The following is a 16312-nucleotide window of genomic DNA, read 5'->3' on the forward strand; positions in this document are numbered from 1 at the left end:
ATTTATCCAGAGATAAATTCTCCAGGCATCCCTGGAGAATGTACTTCAAAAGAGATTTTATATAAAATCTAAAATCTGGGGATCCCTGAGTGGCTCAGTGGTTTGGTGCCTGCCTTCGGACCAGGGCGTGATCCTGGGGTCCTGGGATCGGGTCCTGAGTCGGGCTCTCTACGTGGAGTCTGCTTCTCCCTCTGCCTGTGTCTGTGCCTCTCTGTGTCTATCATGAATAAATAAATAAAATTAAAAAAAATAAAATCTAAAATCTTAAATTCCCGTTCAGGGCACCTGGGTGGCTCAGTGGTTGAACATCTGCCTTTGGCTCAGGTCGTGATCCCCGGGTTCCTGGGATCAAGTCCCACGTCAGGCTCTCCATAGGGAGCCTGCTTCTCCCTCTGCCTATGTCTCTGCCTCTCTGTGTGTGTGTCTCTCATGAATAAATAAAATCTTTAAAAAAAAAAAAAAAAGAGATTGAATTCCTGTTCTAATTCAGGTTGCCTAAAAACTGAAGGAGTCAGCTGAAATTGAGACTAAAGTGGTACTGATGAAAGCCCTATTTTGAGGTAGTGGCAAAAATAATATCCATCCTAATGCCAAATGGGAAAGAAATACAAGAAGTATGGATATGGATGGTCTGGCCTTCGAGGTTAATTTCTGCACAGAAAAAAAAAAAGTTTGTATAAAATAGTAAGGCATATCTTTTGAAAAGACTAGCTCTTAAATTAGCAGTCCAGCTTTTTTTTTTTTTAGCAGTCCAGCTTTTGAAGCTAATTGCAAATTTGACTTATGTGTATAGAGAAACTGTTTCTGTGATTCATTTCTGCATCAGCAGTGTGTACAGTAATTTTAAAAGATAGTGTGCCTGGAGAGCCAGTCTGGCACTGTTCAGGACATTGTGTGACTAGAACTATATTTAATTCTTGGTAGATCTCAGGAAGAGAAACATTTTAGTCTCTTTTACCTGATAAACTTTATTTTATACTGAAGAACCTCCCTTGTGGTACTCTGAGTAGATAGGGAAATTTAGTCTATTTGTGTGCTAGCAGAATCTTTATTCTCATGATTATAAAGTGCCTACTTAGAAAAATTTTGAGGCTTTTGTAAGAATATAAATATGTAAATATTATGTAAGACTAATGGATAGGTTTTTGGGTTGTGGCTTCAGCTTTGAAATAAACAGAAATATCATTAGGATATTACTTACCCCATTAATGTGAAGTAGCATGCTTAAATTCCAGAATGTCTGAAACCATCTTAATGAAGATTAGATTCTAGTAAAAATGAATGATTTTTGTGCATAGAGAAAAATCTCTTGGATTACTTTTTTCCTTGATAGATTGTAGCGAAAAATTAGTGGTCTTAACAGCCAGAAAGCATAACTGGTACTTCATTTTAATTTCCCTTGAGCTTTGGTGGTCCATTTGACAGAGTCTAAAATGCTGTGATGCAGAAAGTAGTTCCTTCCTTTCTTAACTATAACAGAATGACCTGATTACAGTGGAATATAAGGTTAAAACCCAATTCTTCTGACTGAACCACTTGTTTCCATTTCTTATCTAAGCCAGCCTCTCATAGCAAACAGGTAAAGAAACTGAGGCAAACTAGACTAGCATGAACTACTAATGACTAGAGCAGACTTTTGAAAATCAATTCATTTCTCTACTTTATATATGATGTGTGAAACAGTATCTGTAGGTAGATGAAATGAAGTCTACATTACATACCTTTTTTTTTTTCATATGGACTAGTGATTTTGTAGCATATGCATTCTAATTTGAAGACCTGCAGAAATTTTTTCTTCATCTTTTCTTCAGGATAAATACTATGAGGGACTTAGTGAATGAATTTCTTTGGTAAAAGGAAACAACATACCATGCTTTGAAGATAAAAATTAATGCCAAAACAATCACTGTATTTTAGACTTTATAAACTATATTTTCTGAACTTAGTCTTTCTAATGAGAATGCATTAAAATCATAGACATATCTATTGTGTATGAGAATTTAGGTTTACTTTAGATTAAATAGGAATTTTGAATTGTTTTGGACTGATTTCCTTATAATTCTCCTTCGTGTAAATGTATGTTAAGTGTAAACCTAGGGGGCACCTGGGTGGCTCAGCGGTTAAGTGTCTGCCTTTGGCTTAGGTCATGATCCCCAGGTCCTGGGCTTGAGTCCTGCATCGGGTTCCATGCAGGGAGCCTGCTTCTCCTTCTGCCTATGTCTCTACCCCTCTCTCTGTGTCTCTCATGAATAAATAAAATCTTTTTTTTTTTTTTTAATGTAAACCTGATCTTGGTTCTTCAGAATAACTTGTGTAAAGAAATATTTTCTTTCACACTGTTCCTTTATTAATGATTAAGTCTTGTCTGTACTTCCTATATAACATTACTTTTCAAGTCTTTATTTCTTTAATAATATTAAGCTAGGGAATGAGGTCAGTTTATTACAGATTTGGTTTCTTTTCTAGGGAATAAGGGAGCTCAGGCTTAGACTTGGTTTGTTGTCTCTTGTACTCTGAGACAGTTTACTATGCCTTGCAAACTGTCCTTTGAAATAACTTTTTTGAGCAAGATTTGAAATAACTTTTTTGAGCAAGAGAATTATATTATAAACTTGAGGTGCAATCTGAGATAACTGAATTGTACTACAGTAGCACTATGATATAGTACAAGTGTGCAAAATTACATTGAAGATCTAAATAATATTTTATACAAAGATAGTCATTTTATTTTGAGAATGGGATGGGAAGGTGAGACTGTCCTTACCAATTCAATTCAGTCTCTTTTTCTTTAAGATTTATTTTTAGAGCATGAACAGGGGGAGGGGCAGAGGGAGGAGAAAATCTCAAGCAGAATCTTCACTGTGGACCCCCCATGTGGGATTTGATCTCACAACCCTGAGATCATGACCTGAGCAAAAACCTAGAGTCAGAGTCACCCTGGTGCCCCTCGCCCATGCAGTTCTACGTGAAACTTTGTTTGAAGTGACTTTTTAGCATATTTTTTTTTTTATTGTGCCAAGGAAGTGTATAGGCTAGGCTTTAATTTTGCTCTTTCCATGTCATAGAGAGTAAAGTAGTTATAAAGTTTCTTCTACCTGGATAAGGAGAATTGCCTAGGTGCAGTCTTGCCTTTGCTTTAGTAGCAAGAGAGGTACTTGTTCTGTGGGAAATGAGAAGAGTGGCTAAATAAATGCTGTCATTCCATTTTTACATCATAGATTCAACACATTTTAGTTGTACTCCTATGTGCCAGACACTGTTCAAAGTGCTGGAAATTCAGCTGTGAACAGAAGAGGGGACAAATGATAAACAGATTTAATAGAATACCAGATGGATTCCTTGTAGAAAGAAAAAGCAGAGGATAGGGGAGAGTGATGGACTTGAGCTTGGAAGGCTCTTTTAATAGAGTGGTCAGAGAAAGCCTTGCAAATTCTTCATAAGGTAATTTACTTTCGTGATCTGAATGGGTATTGCAAGAATTAGAGGGCACAGTTCCCAAGACTGCCCTCATGTGTGACACCAATTACGTGTTCAATTGGTCCCAGAACTGCTCTCTCAGGTTCAGTAATTCACAGGAACGCTTTGCAGAACTCATTGAAAGCTGTTATACTTGTGACTACAGGGAAAGTATACAGTTTAAAATCAGCCAAGGGAAGAGACACACAGGGCAGAATTTAGGAAGGCCTGGTATCTTCCATCTCTAGTTCCTTCAGAGGCAGACTGGACAGTGGGTTACCCAAAGCCCTCATTATAAATCAGCTTGTTAGACTGTCCAATGGTCAAAGCCCCCAGGCAAAGACACTCATATGAAGCAGGACATTCTGGGGCCCAGCAGTTGCCTCCCAGTAGGCAAGAGCATATGTCAGACCTCTCTCTGAGTAGGGTTCTTAACTACACAGGTCTTTACTGCACAAATTTTAGGTGACAAAAACTTTCATAAATAATCAATGGAAAAATAATGCCAAATACATGAAGAAAACATGGGTACATTTATCAGAATCATACTGTGTAGGATATAAGGTTATTTTCCTGCTAATTGAGATGGTATATTCTTTGTTGTAATTTCATGACATTTTCTTTTGGATTTTGTAAACTCTTTGCAAATGCAGAAAGTTAGCCATTTAATGTTTAAAATATTCTTTCCCTGGGGCATCTGGGTACTTAGTTAACCATCTGTCTTGGGCTCAGGTCATGATCCCAGGGTCCTGGGATGGAGCCCCACATAGGGCTCTCTTGTCAGTGGGGAGCCTGCTTCTCCCTCTGCCTGCCACTACCCCTTCTTGTGTTCTCTCTCTTCTCTCTGTCAAATAAATAACATATTTTTAAAATAAAGTAAAATAAAATATTCTTTACCTTTATAAAAAATTTCTACTGGACGTTTTAGCATTTTTGTGCAGTCAGAATGGTCCAGCTTTTCCTTAAACTTTGTGTGCTTAAGAATCACTTGGAAAGGAAATAAAGAGTTGAGGTTTCTTAATTCCATTCCAGAGACTGATTATGGCTTGGCAATCCAAAAATCTGCATTTTTAAAGACATCGCAAGTCTTATTTCCAGATTGCATTTTGAGAAATGCTACTTTGAGGAATATGCTAAGTAAGATTCTGATTTACCTTTTTTCTTAAGTTTGGATCAGCTTCCAACAGTTTCTTTGTGCTTTCAGAGCTTCTTTACTGAGATTTTTGCCAGTGTCACTTCCTCTGGGATATCTTCTTTCTTTTTGCCACAACCTCTTTCTTCATATATGTCAATAAGTTTCCATGTTTATTTATGTTACTAAGTCTATTTCCTGGCTGCCTATCTAGAGTCTCTCCAAGGGCACCGCATCCTGCAGTCAACCATTTTATATATATTTCTTAGTTGAATTTCATTTCCAGTTTTACCTCTTTTCATTTCTTTGCTCAGTTTTATCGTTGTTGACCAAATCCCTCTTTTAAGTATCCAGTTTTGTAAAATGTCACAAGATAAGGAGGCAATATAGCTATATACTTTGCTGTCTGGATATAAACCTAGTAACAGATGTGCTATGAACCATCCCTAAGAGACTTTAAAAGAAGTGATGTGATTGGTTATTGATCACGATGCCATACCTTCTGTTTATGTAGTGACTTGTATACCAGCAGCAAAATTTTTAATTGCAGTAAATACAGTGTGTTAACTCAAATTTCAACCATGTTGTTAGGGACCTAATTAAACCACAGTGACTGAAATTCGTGCATATGGGAACTAACACAGAGTGAAAACTGGCTATGTAGAGAGAAATGATTGGGTAGGATTCAAAACTACTAAATAATCTTGTTCTAACTCCATTGGGCTACAACAGTATTTCTCACATTTTCATCATCTCGGGAAAGAAACTGTGCCCATTAGCAATCACTCCCTATTCTCCCCTCCTCCATCCCTTGGCAGCCACTAATCTACTTTCTTTATAGATTTGGCTATTTGAGGCATTTTATATAAATGAAATCATGCAATATGTAGTCTTTTGTGTCTGGCTTCTTTTACTTGGCATAAAATTTTCAATACCCTTCCATGTTGTAGCAAATATCAGTGCTTCATTCCTTTTTATGGCTGAATAAAATTCCATTATGTGGATTTAGCTCTGCAATTGTTTTTATGACTAAGTTATTGCCATCTGGAATTTTTTTAAGTTTAAAATTATTTTTTCAGATTTAAAAAGTAATACATACTTTTAAAAATGTAAATACCTTACAAATGTAGGGCAAAGAATGCAAATGCTCTTTACTATTGCACCCACCTTCCCCAGCCACTGCCCTCTTACATCAGGGACAAATGTAGTCTTCCACAGTTTGGTCTTGCTGTGCAAAAATCATGTGTTGGGGAGTAGGGTATTTTTGGTATATTGTTTTTATTAAAATGGGATCATTGGTATAACATCCTAAAACTTTTCCCTGAGCAATCATACTGATACTTGACTATTGCTCAACTGAAAGGAAAGGTTTATTTCCTTGTATTAAAAAAAAAAAAAAAGGTCAACTGTCATTTATGGAAGAACCTTGTAACTACATGGCTAAAGTCAAAAACACAAGAAATAGCAAGTGTTGGTAAGGATGTGGAGAAGGAACCATTGTGCACTGTTGGTAGGATGTAAATTGATGCAAGCACTGTGGAAAACTGTAGAGTTTCCCCAAAATATTAAAAATAGGATCATCATATGATCCAGTAATTCCACTACTATTTCCAAAGTAAAAAGAAACATTAATTAAATAAAATCTTTGCACCCTTATGTTTATCACAGCATTATTTATTTATAATAGCCAAAAAATGGAAGCAGCTGCAGTGTCCAGTGATAGAAGAATGGATAAAGAAGCTGTATATATGATACTGCTCAGTAAAAAAAGAATGAAATATTGCCATTTGCAACATGAATGGACCTAGAGGGTATAATGCTAAGCGAAATAAGTCAGGGAAAAACAAATACTAGATTATTTCACTCATAGATGGAATTTCAGAAACAAAACAAATGAACAAATAAAAAATGAAACAAAAAGACTCTAAAATAGGGATCCCTGGGTGGCTCAGCAGTTTGGCGCCTGCCTTTGGCCCAAGGCGTGATCCTGGAGACCCGGGATCGAATCCCACATCGGGCTCCCGGTGCATGGAGCCTGCTTCTCCCTCTGCCTGTGTCTCTGCCTCTCTCTCTCTCTCTCTCTGTGAGACTATCATAAATAAATAAATAAATAAGACTCTAAAATACAGCAAACAAACTGGTGATTACCAGAGGGGTGGGATGAGGACACAGGTGAAATGGATAAACGGGATTACCAGTACCTTGAACACAAGAGATATATGGAATTGTTGAATCATTCTCCTGTACACATGAAAACTAATATAATACAGTATAAACTATACTTGAGGAAAAAAAATAGATCAAATGTCATTTATCAAGAATCTTGTAGGGGGATCCCTGGGTGGCGCAGCGGTTTAGAGCCTGCCTTTGGCCCAGGGCGCGATCCTAGAGACCCAGGATCGAATCCCACGTCTGGCTCCCGGTGCATGGAGCCTGCTTCTCCCTCTGCCTATGTCTCTGCCTCTCTCTCTCTCTCTCTCTCTCTGACTATCATAAGTAAAAATTTAAAAAAAAAAAAAAAAAAGAATCTTGTAGGGATCCCTGGGTGGCGCAGCGGTTTAGCGCCTGCCTTTGGCCCAGGGCGTGATCCTGGAGACCTGGGATCGAGTCCCACGTCGGGCCCCCTACATGGAGCCTGCTTCTCCCTCTGCCTGTGTCTCTGCCTCTCTCTCTCTCTCTCTCTCTCTCTCTCTGACTATCATGAATAAATAAATAAAATCTTTAAAAAAAAAAAAAAAGAACCTTGTAACTGTAGGAGGATGGGCACCCTGCTTATTATTAACTTAGCTTTGCAGAACTTTTCATTTAATCTCACCTGTTTCACAGATCAGTCTGTTCTGTGGCTTAAGAGAGGGGTGGTTTTTGGTTTTTTTTTTGTTTTGTTTTGTTTGTTTGTTTTTTCTTTCATGAGAGACATGGGAGCAAGGAGCTGGGAGCCTGACATGGGACTTGCCCTAGGCTGAAGGCAGATGTTCAACCGCTGAGCCACCGGGGCATCCCTGTTTTGTTTTGTTTTGTTTTGTTTTGTTTTGTTTTGTTTTTTAAGATTTTATTTATTCATGAGACACAGAGAGGCAGAGACACAGGCAGAGGGAGAAGCAGTCTCCTCGCAGGAAGCCTGATGCAGGGAACTTCATCCCTGGACCAGGATCACACCCTGAACCGAAGGCAGATGCTCAACAGCTGAGCCACCCAGGCATCCCTGTTCTGTGGCTTTCTTCAGATGAATTTACTTATAATGTTTTAGAACTGATAATTTATGTGTAAATAGAGGGGACAGAAAATCTGCATACTGACTCTGCCAAAACTAGATTCAGTGGTTTCTCATTAATGTGGCTCTGGTAATGGGCACCAGCACAAAAATAGAAATAGAATGTCACCTTTTGGGCAGAGGAGATTTTAGCACGTTTTCATATTCTGTGTTCCTAAAACATGGGTAGAAGGGAAAACGTTTCATTTCATCCTATTTTATTTGAACATTATTCACAAATTTTTGTTTTCTCAGTTCTCTTCCTAAATAGATTTGGTTCATAGCAGCAAAAAAGAATATGTCTTTAAATAGGTGAGAAAGGAAACAAGTTTGAATGGCTAGGTATACAGCATTGGGTGCAACAGTAACAGCTTCCTGCCAAGTGGCATCCCACAGCCATTCACATTACAGGTTTAAAATTAGTCTTATAGGTGTCCTAGACATATTTAAAAATTTGGGTGCTAAGTAACATTAAAAATCATTCATGACTTTTACATATAGAATCACAAGTTGTAAAGAAGAAAGTTGACCTAGTGGTCCTGAAAATCTGTAGAAAGGCCTCGTTTTAATGTCTGGGAATTTTAATTTGGGGGAGAGTTCCCACCATCCCCGTTAAGAATGACTCACGGTGCCTAAACTGTTACACAGACGGTGTGATGCTGAGCACATGCTTTCCTCACTTTGGTAAATGCTAGGCAGGGGTACCTATGTTACCAGGTCCCAATTACAGATCCTGGGCACTAAGTCTCTAGTGAGCTTCCCTGGTAGTCAGCATTTCACACTTGTCATAACTCATTGCTGCAAGCATCCTGTGCACTCTGAGGCTTCCCGGGAAGAGGACTTGGAAGCTTGCACCTGACTTACTCTAGACTTTGCTTCCCTGTGCCTTTTCTCTTTGCTGATTTTAGTTTGTATCCTAATGTTGTAATAAATCATCAGTATGACTCTATACTGAGTTCTGTTGGTCTTTGTGAATCACTATCAAACCTGGGGATGTTTTGGGGGGGCCCCTGACACACAAAAGTTTTTACATTAAGAATTTTAAATATTAGCTGAACTGTATACTTCTACCAGTACGACACAATTTCCCTGAAGGCAAGCCAAAGTGATCTTACAATAATATGATCGCTCGGTGAGCCAGGTATCTGAAGAAAAGGTAGAAGTTAAAAATCCAATGTTTAAAAAACATCAGAGGATCTATACAATGGAGATAAAAATTGGGGGAGTGGGGTGGTTATCACACTGGCCTGAGAAGTACTGTCTTCACTACTATGTAGTTAGAAGCTCAGGGAGTATAACTGAAACATACACACATTCTGTATCCAATCTTATTAACGCATCCTTGTAGATTTGTAAAATCTGCTGGTTTAAGATAACCATATATTCTTAAAAGAAAAATTGAGCTTTGTGCAGTGGCAGTATCATAGCCAATGAGGTTTATCCGAGGTGCAAAATTCACTAATTGAAAACTTAAAAGAACAATTGCATTGGATAATATTCGCATTTTGGTGCTTTTTATGTTTATATTTAAAGTAAGACAGTAAATGATAGAGATAACATATCAAGCAGATTTGCTTTTCAGAGTTGGAACTGATTGGTATAGATAGATAGATAGGTAGATAGAGAGAGAGAGAGAGAGAGAGAGACAGACAGACACCTGGGTGGCTCATCAGCTGAACATCTGCCTTCAGCTCAGGGCCTGCGGGATTGAGTCTCGCGTCGGGCTTCCTGCATGGAGCCTGCTTCTCTCTCTGCCTGTGTCTTTGCCTCTCTGTCTCTCTTTCTCTCTCTCTCTGTCTTTCATGAATAAAATCTTTTTTAAAAATGAAAAAAAAAATAGATGACATCAGCTCCAGTTGAACTTTCTACTGATTTTTGCTATTCAGTAGATTTGTTTTCTCCTCAACAAAATTGGGAAGCTCTCATATGGAGTAAACTTGGTAAAAAATTGTTTCATTTGTGATTTTTAGACACTTTTGAACTATTTGTCAGACCCTGTGTTAGAGGACTGATAATTTAAAATTTCCTTGAGGGCATCTGGGTGGCTGTGATTGAGCATCTGCCTTTGGCTCAGGTCGTGAACCCAGGGTCCTGGGATTGAGTCCCTCATCGGGCTCCCCGTGGGAATCCTGCTTTCCCCTCTGCCTGTGTTTCTGCCTCTGTGTGTGTGTGTCTCTCATGAATAAATCTTAGAAAAAATTTCCTTCAGTTGTAATTGGAATTACACGTTGCAGCAACTCTACCTTACTCTAGTTGCATGCCAGTGATACATTGGAGCAGCAGGGAGCTTGTCTCAGCTGGCTAGTAAGAGGTAACAGGAATGGCTGAGTGAGACTTCTGGGAAAGTTTTGTAAGATGGATAAACTAGGCTAGCATGTACTCTCTGGTCCTTTGTCCTTTCTGCCTTCTTGCTGAAATAGGGTACCAGATACAGTGACTAGAGATGCACCACCATCTTGTGACCACAAGTTGGCAGTTTGGTTTACTGAGGGTCACAAAGAAGGTGGGTGTAAAGAGTCCTGCGGTGATGGCCCTTAAGGGCCACAAATCCAGGGACACCTACCTCCAGGCTTCTCATTAATGTGAGAAAAATAAGCCCACAGCTTGTCTTCTCTGCCCCTCCAACCAGAAAAGGATAATTTCAGTAATATAATAAAATAATGCATTTACCAAACAGCTAAAAAATCAACGCTTAAAGAATTTCAGTTTGGAAAAGAAGAGCTATTCCCAGATTCTACATGCGGAAGTAAGACTGCATATCTTTTTTATTTCAGTGATTTCTACACCCACCATTGGGCTCAAATTCATAACCCTCAAGATCATATTTTAGAATTACAGACCAATAGATACCTTTTCTAAATGAAGAAAGTGAAAAGTAAATAATTCTTAAGGTTACACAGTTAGATTTGAATCAGGAGGAGAGTCGCTATTTCCTGGAAGATTTCTATACACATATCTCATTCTAACCAACCACAGGCAAAGAGAAGAAAAAATATGGGCTACATTGTTCATAACTCTTAGGAAAGTCTACCAGGCTAACTTAAGCAGAAATGGAAAAATGTATAGTAGCCTAGAATCAAAAGGAAAGCTGGAGAACCCAGAAGGAAATTTTACAGGAATTAAGAGCTAATGGAGCCCACAGTCAAAATCATACCTTAGAAATGTTTTAGAACGCTGGAGAGGACAGCTCTTGGAATAGAACTTGCCATTGTCCCTACTGCTTAGGGTCACTTCAAATTAAAAGTCAGGGCTAGGTGCACCCAGTTGACCTAGATGAATCCAGAAATAGACTTTGTGATTCCTACAACATAAATGCAGACTTTCCTTGTGATTTGTTTTACATATTCTAACTTTAGTACTTTGGATTAGAGTAATAGGACACCAACAGTCACTGAAAACAAGTTGCTGTGAACAAGATACACGTCTTTGTAGAAATATGAATCTGCTTACCTTTTATATGATCTCTCACATTACATGTTGGTCAACAGAACAGGCATTAATTAGCATAGAAATTTTGAAGCTTCTTAGGCTCCTGACCCCTTTATACTCTTAGCATTTAGGGATTGAAAAGAGCTTTTCCTTATGTAGGTTGTATTACTGATATTTTATTGGCAAATAAAACAAATTTCAAAAAATAAAGTTTTTTCAACAGTCTCAATATTACAAATCTTAGAACTATTAAAACCATCAATATTACAAAATCTCCTCACCTAGACCTAAAATAAGTTTATGATGTTACAATATAGGAAAATATAACTTTAAATTATAGTTTAAGTCCATTAGTATAAAAAGAGTTACAAGCCCTCTTCCATTTAACAATTGAAACAGAGATGGCTAATTCAGAGCTTTATATTTCCAAATACTCATACAGTTTCTTAGGATTTCCCAAAAATGTGACTGCCAGTCAATGATTTTTTAAGACATATTATAGTTTATTCTACAAATATCTCTAGATGATAGAGGTCAGTATGTTTCTATTCTCTTGTGTGCTATAAATATTTTCCCAGGCTTCTCCTTTATCTCTAACTGTATACAGAAAGTTTTATTTTGTTTAGTTGAGCCCATCTAAGCCAGCCTGTTGATGCTAGAGAGTTTCCCTGTTCCTCTCTTTATCTCTAGTGCCTGGCCTACAACAGATACTTTACAAATAAATGTTTGTTGCAGGAACACATAAACGTTACATTCAGGAATATTTTGATGTGTCGGGTGAATGCTATGTATGGTGTACATCAAAGTGAATGGTTTATCAGCCTAATGAATGTTGTCCCATACAATTACTATCTGTTAAGTAACTTTTTCTCTGTTTTTGATGTTTCCTTTAGTGGATTTTTACATGTGATTAGCTGGCTAAATTCTTAATATTCTGATTTGAGGATTCTATTTAACTGCAAAATTTCGGTTACTCCTATTTAACTTGAAAAACAAATTACTTGTTGCTTGCTAAGTAAATGACAATTTTAAGCTTTCTCATTTTAAGCTTGTTGCCATTGGCTTTTTTTTTTCCCGTTGATAGTTCCATTGCAGGAGGTTATGTTGCTTTTGAAAAACCTCTGCTAATTGTTTTCTCAGTCTTCAGCTATTTTACCAGGATCCTATTGACTTTAGGATTTGGATTTTATAAACTCCTTAAAAACTTTCTTCTTTACCCCCTGATGTATCAGTGGTTTCACTGGACTTGGCTGACTTTGCTATAAGTATTTTGCCCCTATGAGCTAAACCAGCTACTTAACATATTTAAAAATTAGTAGAGCAGCTTCTTAGAGTGGAGCTCCTAGACAGTTTTCCTTACTTAACAGATGAGCATGTAGTAGTTTTATGACTTGCCTTTTTCATTTTTATATCAAATACTGTTTATATCCAATATCAGTATTAGGTTTCACATATGTAACAGAAAACCCAAAGTAAAGGCTTAACTAAAGTAGCAATTTTTGTACTTTTCTTATGTATAAGCAAATACATAGATAAGCACTCCTGGGATGATACGGTAGCTCTACAAAGTTGCTAGGAAACCAGGCACTTGCTGTATTACTTTTCTGTGGTTACTGTAACAAATTATTACAAACTGCCTGGCTTAAAAGACCAGAAATATATTTTCTCACAGCTCTGGAGGCCGGAAGTCCAAGATCAAGGTGTCAGTAGGGCCATACGCCCTCTGGAAGCTCTGGGACAATCTGTCCCTTGCCTCATACAGGCTTCTGGTGGCTGCTGGCATTCCTTGGCCACAGCACTTCATTCTATCTGTCTTCTGGGGATGTATGTATCTGTCTGTCTCTGTCTCTCTCAAAACTCATTTAGGATCTGTCAGGATAATCTAGGATAAGCTCCTCCTGTCAAAATCCTTAATCGCATGTTTTTCACGTGAGATAATATTCACGGGTTTTGATGATCAGGAAGTGACTGTATCTTTGTGGGTGTTTTTTCAGCCTGCCACATCTTCCAGCACTCTGCTCTGCTGTTATGAGGGAGCAGCTCTTGTCCTTGTGGTCTGACATGGCCTCTGGAGTTCCAGCCATTGTTACATAAACATTCCAGGAAACAAGATGGAGAGTGTTGAAGGGCATGCCCCCTCCTTAAGGAAACTTTCTGATCCCCATGTAACAGTTCTTATATCTCACTAACCCGAACTTAGTCTTATGGCCCTTTTTAGCTGCACAAGAGGCTGGTACTATGGATTGAGTATTTGTGTCCTCCCAAAATTTATATATGAAGGCTAATTACCAATGTGATGGTATTTGGAGGTGAGGTCTTTGAGAGATAGGCTATGAATATAAAGCTCCCATGAGTGGGATTAGTGCCATTATCAGAAGAGACACTAGAGAGATGATTTTTCTCACTACAATGTAAGCATGCCTCTACAAAACAGGATGAGGGTCCTCACCAGGAATCAAGTCAGCTGGCACCTTGATATTGGAATTTCCAACCTTCAGAACTGTGAGAAAGCAGTTTCTGCTGTTGAAGCCACCTCGTCTATTGTGTTTGTCATAGCAGCCTGAACAAGGCAGCTGGAAAGTAGTCTTTGAGCTGGGAATATGGCTACCTTGACTACAATTATATTAATTATGGAGAAGGAAGGAGAGAGTAGACATTGAGGTTAGGCAGTCTTTGCCTCAGATCACCTTACATTTTGTTAGCTACTGTCAGTTACTTTCCAAAGAAGATGTATAAATGTACATTTTCACCAATAGGGTATGAGAACAGCCTTGCTAAAAAAAAAAAAAAGAAAGAAAAAAAGAAGAAGAGCCTTGCTAACAGTGGGTAAATGTCATTTATACCAATCTCATGGATGGAAAAGAAGCATATGTTTGTAGCCACTGCCCCTTTGTTTACCACCTAATGCATCGGGTTACTCCAGATGTGGTCTGGCCAACAGCAATGAAAATAATTACCTGCTGTTTTTCTGACTACTAAAAATGATGTGAACAACCAACAGGAAAAAAGTTAAAGGACAGGAAATAATCAGTAACTGAAAAGAGACATAGCCCCGGGCTGTGATCACGGAGTGACACAATGAGGTACCACTCCTTACTATACCCTGCCACTCCAAACTATGTGCATGAGCCAGCAAAACCCAAAGGATTCTCATTGATATCCCAGTATCTCTGAAAAGAGACAGTTAAGTGGGATCTTGAGCTCACTCCTCTTTTATCTGAGAAATAGTGGAAATGGGTATTGGAAAGAAATGGGGAATGACAGGGACAGAATTGAATGCATCAAGACTGCTCAAACTAAGACAACACATTGGCTGGGGAACATGTCCAAAGCCTGAGAGTATTTTCCTGTGGGAATGGAGTGGCCCCTAAAAACCCTCAGTTTGTAGGCATTCTAGATCCCACATTCCCCCTTGTGAGCCCTCTCACCTTTCTTGGCTACAAAAAGAATTTCAGTTCTTTTGCACCTTGACTTTAAACCTGTGGTTCACTGGGGGAAGTACAAATCAACTCCACATGTTGGTAGAGTGGGAGTTAATAAATGTCACACAATATGTTGGAGTAAATAGAAAGTTTAGACTGATAGCTCAGTGACAAAGGGAGAACAGCATGGCAAGCAAATAACTGCCAGCAAGGAAGGAATATATAGCTTGGGAAATACACTATACAAAGAACCCAATATAAAAAAGCAAACTTCATCCTAAGGAACAGGAAGAAACAGTGTGATACATGACGATGTTGCCTTGGGAGGTAGGGCTTCTGCCATTCGAATCCAGACAAATGCTCCCTCAGAGGAGTCCACGAAAGGAAAAAACAGGATGGCAGTTTATTTTCCTGTTCCTTCTTTCTCTTTTCCACTGGTCAAGATGCACACAATGAAATGACTCCCACCTATTTCCAGATTGTGCATCCCACTTTCAGCCCCTAACCATGTGGCATTCCATCCATGTCTGGAAATAGAGGAGCAGCTTGGCAGAGTCCAGGCCCAGCGTGAGGACCACGTCCACAACTTCAGCCTAGATTCTAGCCAGCTCAGGGCACCATCAGTGATGACAGCAGTACAGTTCAAAAGACTGCTTCTTCAGGAAAATCTGAGAGAGTATAGATAGAGGTTGTTTCCAGTACAAATAAGAAATCAGGAAACAGAGTATGGGTCTTTACAAAAGGATGGCACTATATAAATAATGCTGGACTAGCTGATTAACCGATAGGAAAAATAAAGAAAGAATGAATCACAGGGTTCCTGCCTGGCTCAGTCACAAGAGCATGCGACTCTTGATCTTGGGAGTTTGTAAATTCGAGCCCCGCATTGGGTGTAGAGATTACTTAAAATCTTTTAAAAGAAAAAAAATCCCTACATTATATCATATAACAATTTCCAGCTGAATTAAATACCTGTTAAACATGAAAAACAAAACTAGGATAAAAAATGCAGGAGTGCCTTTTTTTACCATCTTCATGGAGAACAGGGTTTTTTGTTTTTGTTTTAAGCTTTTATTTGTTTAAGTGCGCACAAGGGGTTGGGGGAATGAGGTACAGAGGGAGCAGGAGAAGCAGACTCTTTGCTAAGCAGGGAGCATGGCACAGAGCTCCATCCCAGAACCCTGAGATCATGACCTGAGCCGAAGGCAGGTACTTAACTGAGCTACCCAGGAGCCAGCCCCTGGAGAACAATTTCTAAAAGAAGACCCAAGCAGCACAGATCATAAAGAGGGAAAACTAGTACAACTCTATAGGGAAAATATAAACCAAATAGAAAAATTAGCCTAATTTTGAGTTAAGCATTTCACCAAAAAAAAAAAAAAAAAAAGACCAATAAACATTAAAAAGCCACTTAAGGGCAGCCCGCGTGGCTCAGCGGTTTAGCGCCACCTTCAGCCCAGGGTGTGATCCTGGAGACCCGGGATCGAGTCCCACGTCGGGCTCCCTGTGTGGAGCCTGCTTCTCCCTCTGCCTGTGTCTCTGCCTCCCTCTCTCTTTCTCTCTCTCTCTCTCTGTGCCTCTCATGAATAAATAAATAAAATCTTTTAAAAAAAAAGCCATTTA

The 16312-nt window shown here is 38.7% G+C and overlaps 1 protein-coding gene, 1 long non-coding RNA gene and 1 pseudogene across 2 annotated transcripts in view; 2 read left to right on the forward strand and 1 right to left on the reverse strand.

The window, feature by feature from the left end:
* The window catches only part of PPP2CB (protein phosphatase 2 catalytic subunit beta), a 34071-nt gene that overhangs the window by 2844 nt on the left and 14915 nt on the right, over positions 1–16312 (forward strand). The gene's annotated exons all lie outside the window — the stretch shown is intronic.
* Positions 3022–13323, reverse strand: LOC111090302. The gene is made up of 4 exons (XR_005371525.1): positions 12938–13323; positions 10993–11107; positions 4354–4518; positions 3022–3280 (listed from the first exon to the last, which is right to left on the reverse strand). It is a non-coding gene; the product is annotated as an uncharacterized LOC111090302 (long non-coding RNA).
* LOC119869643 lies at positions 9240–9370 on the forward strand (annotated as a pseudogene).

The sequence above is a fragment of the Canis lupus genome, chromosome 16, assembly GCF_011100685.1.
Source record: "Canis lupus familiaris isolate Mischka breed German Shepherd chromosome 16, alternate assembly UU_Cfam_GSD_1.0, whole genome shotgun sequence".
NCBI classification, from domain to species: Eukaryota; Metazoa; Chordata; class Mammalia; order Carnivora; family Canidae; genus Canis; species Canis lupus.